The sequence below is a fragment of the Halichoeres trimaculatus genome, unplaced genomic scaffold (genome assembly GCF_033239565.1).
Source record: "Halichoeres trimaculatus isolate MK-OKI-2021-1 unplaced genomic scaffold, fHalTri1.1 fHalTri1_scaffold_24, whole genome shotgun sequence".
NCBI lineage: Eukaryota > Metazoa > Chordata > Actinopteri > Labriformes > Labridae > Halichoeres > Halichoeres trimaculatus.
Window position 1 is genome coordinate 9,467,312 of NW_027437202.1, and position 4,112 is coordinate 9,471,423.

The window sequence follows — 4,112 nt, forward strand, 5'->3', positions numbered from 1 at the left end:
GGTTTCTGTAAGGAGCACAGAGAGAGGAGTTAACAGGGATGAGAGGAGGAGAAGGAGGAGGAGGAGCAGGAGGAGCAGGAGGAGCAGGAGGAGCAGGAGGAGGAGGAGGAGGAGGAGGAGAGGAAGTTTCTCTGACTGCGACTCTCAAACTCTCAGGTTTTGGAGGTTTCTCCTCAGAGCTGCTGGACTCTGCAGGACTCAGCTGGACCTGTGAGGGAGGATTCACCTCCACAGGTGTTCATATCTGTGCACACACACACACACACACACACACACACACACTCACACACACACACACTCACACACACACTCACAGAAAGGTGATATATGAGGGCGTTCTTTCACGCCTGCAGGCCTCTGATCCTTCCTCACAAGTCATCTTTAGTCAGACTCAACATTTGCTGCTCACACACACACACACACACACACACACACACACTCACACACACACACACACACACACTCAGGACAATCAGGGTGTTTTCTGTCTCTGATCATCTGAAGATGTGAATCCTGCAGCTTAAAAACCTGATCCCAGTTTTTCTGCAGCTCCATGAATCTCTCTGAGCGCTCCTCCTCTTCCTCCTCCTCCTCCTCCTCCTCAGGAGCTGCAGGAGCCAGCCCAGGTTAAAGTTCCCCTGTGAGGACCTGGACCTGCAGGAGTCTCCTCTCAGGTGTGGGAGCTTCAGCGTCTCCCAGCCTCCTCCTCCTCCTCCTCCTCCTCCTCCTGAGTTATGGGAGCAGCTCCCGTCAGCCCAACAAATGAGTCTGTCTCTGCTCCAAAGGTCAGCACGCCGCCGCCGCCTCCGACGACTAAAATCACAGAGCACGCAGTCAATCCCTGGGCCCGCCCCCCTTACCCAGGACCACTTGGTGGAATTTATGGTCGGGCCCCGCACCTCTTCTCCTCTGAATAATGGCTGCTCCATAAAAGACGCTCAGGTCGCAGGAGGCGCTGGAGGAGACTGAGGAGGAGGAGGAGGAGGAGGAGGAGGGGTTGTTTATAGAGAGAGCAGGCGATGTACGAACAGAGACATTTAGATTTAAACCTCCTCACACACTCCTCTTAACTCTACACACACACACACACACACTCTGACTCTGTGGTTTCTGAGTGGATCAGATCCTCAGACCAGGATCTGGTCTGGGTCCTCTTCCTGTCTGAGCTGTCGGGTCGGGGTGTGTGTGAGTCTCCCTGAACTCTGCCATGTGTGTGTCCACAGCTCTGGCGTGAAGTCCTCACAGAGCGCCGAGGTCAGACCCCGTCTTTGATCCCTGACCCGCCGCCAAATGGTCCCCCTCAGTCTGGATCCTGACTTCCTCTGGGCTTCCTGATCCACCAACAGTAAGTCCTCCTCAAGTTTTATACACACACACACACACACACACACACACACAAACACACACACACACATTGTCCCTGGCCCCTGTCAGACCAGGACGCTCCGTGGCGTGCTGAGCGCTCTGATAACAGGCGGAGACGGGGATCTGTCCTCACATCACTTTCTGCACGCCAAAACCACACGGGGGGGGTCTCCCCGCTCAGCGAGGGGCATCCTTCATATCTGCCCTTCACACACTCACACACACACACACTCACACACTCACTCTGCTGGGCTGCTGCTGTCAGGCGTGATGGTGGCGTGATGGTGGCGTGCTCTCTGTCCCGTCAGGAGTTCATTAACACACTCATCAAAGCGGCTCCCTGAGAGCGAGGGGGAGGAGCTACAGGCCCCGGCCGCCACTGGACCTTTGATTCCTCATGTCTGTGTGTGTGTGTGTGTGTGTGTGTTTGTGTGTGTGTGTGTGTGTGTGTGTGTGTGTGTGTGTGTGTGTGATTATCGGGTCAGTTAGAAAAGCAAACAGTGAAATCCACACACACACACACACACACACTCTCTCACAGCGGGGTGCTGAGGGTCTCCTGGTCTCAGGGACCCCCCTGGACCCTGCAGACCTGGTTTCTGTGCTGGTTTAAACCTACTGTGGGTTTTTCCTCCTGTTGGTCTCAGTCCTCGTCTCCTCGTCTCCTCGTCTCCTCGTCTCCTCGTCTCCTCGTCTCCTCCTCTCTCTGCGGAGCCTCAGGGGACGTTGGCCCCGGGGCCCGAGCAGTAATTGGTGTGGACTTGTTGTTTTGTGGGATCAGAGACTTTTGAGTCGTCCCAGCGGGAGGTTTACTCGCTCCAATTCAGGTTCCTCTGCTCTGCATGCCAGACTCCTTTCTCTGCTCCCCTCTTTTCTCCTCTTTTCTCCTCTTTTCTCCTCTTTTCTCCTCTTTTCTCTCTTTCTGTGGCGCTGGGCTGCGCTCGCCGGCGTTTTGCAGTCGTTAAACTCTGGGATCAGATCTGGGACCAGCGGAGCCGGGGGCGGCGTGAATCTGACAGCGAGGGAAGGCGCTGGGAGCAGGATGAAAGTGAGGTCCCCGTCACAGGTTTGGGAAGCCCCCGTGTCACCCTGAATAACGTGCAGGACCCTTTATCCCCTCCTGCTCCCTGACGGCTGCAGCTCCTCACCCGCACAAAGGCTGACGCTCTGAAACCCGTTTTCTGATGCAAATGAACGCAAGCCGCCATTCAGGGTTAAAATCCACTGAGGCCCGAGGAGGAGCTGAGGAAGGAGGCAGAGGAGGAGGCAGAGGAAGGAGGCTCTTCAGTTCTCCTGTTTTATCACAGAAAGATCCAGAAACTGAGTCTCAGTCTGAGGCCTTCTAACCGTCCTCTGATTTATCGTGAAGACGCCGTGAGCTGATTTTTTATTCATGTTTTTTCTTTAAACTGAGACGGAAAAATTCAGACTTTCTTTATAAAAACATAAAAATAAAAAAAATATTTAAAGAATAATTAAAGGATAATTAAATTTAAAAGTGTTTTTCTGTTTTTAAAAACCTTTACATCAGTGTCAGTATTTTAAAGATTAAACTGTAAATTCCTGAAGCCTCAGTGTGATCATTTAATAATCTTTAAATAATCTTTAATAACTTTATTATCATGACATTAAAATAAACTCTTCTTTGTTTTTTTAACCTTTCTGTAAATCCTCAGCTCTGATCCAGGATCAGCTGAAATCTTAAAGTTAGGACCCTCTGAATCACAGACTGGGTAAAGAAGTTAACAGAGGATCCACACTGAGTCTAGTCTAAGTCCCCCAGACCCGCTGAGACCACATGGCACAAACACTCACCCTCAGTCCCGGGATCAGGTCCGTCCACACTCCTCTGCCTCTTCTCTAAGTCAAACTTTTCCTCTCAGCGGTGAAAAAGGATAAAGGAAAAAGGAAAAAGGGGAGAAGGGATGAAGGAAAGAGGGGAGAAGGAAAGAAGGAAAGAAGGAAAGAGAGCAGCCGGCCGCGCCGCAGAACTCCGCCGGAACATGAAATCCCATGAAGAGGAGCGCGCACCGAGCCCGGAGTTAGTCCTCGGAGGGAGCGGGGAAAGTTCAGAGCTCAGTCCGTGAACACATCACGGATCGTCGCGACTGCTGCAAAGTTTGAGACGCGCAGGATTCAGAGTTTGAGGAGGATCCAGCGGAACTTTGCTCCGGGATGCTGCGGAGCGCAAAACTCCTGACGCGCTGCTCCCGACGCGCGCTGCGCACACACCTCCTCCTCTCCTTCACTCCTTCACTCCTTTACTCCTTAACTCCCTCCCTCTGTCTCTCTCTGCCCGAGCGGGGGGGGGGGGGATTTCTGACCTGAGCGTTTTTTCTGTTTCTCTGTTTCACACTGAATAAAATCCTCTGATGATTTATTTATTTTATCTGTTTGAATCTGAAACGATACAGAAAATACTTTAATCAGATTTATTCAGAGGTGTTTATCAATTTTCCTTCTTGCTAAAAAAATCCTCCACCTTTTCCCTCCTCCTCAAAGTGATTTAAGAAAAAAACAAACAAAATCAAAAAACGTATTTTATCCTAAAACTTTAAATTAATATAAATAAATGATTTTTTCTGCTGGTTTAGAGACGGACAGCAGCGTTTAAGGAATAAAATAAAAAATCTGAAGAACAGAACAATCATTAACTGATTTTAAACTGATTTTCTTCTGGATTATGTTTTAATCTGTGAGATTAAAATGAGATTAAACTGAACTCTGAGTCTTTGACGAGACTTTGA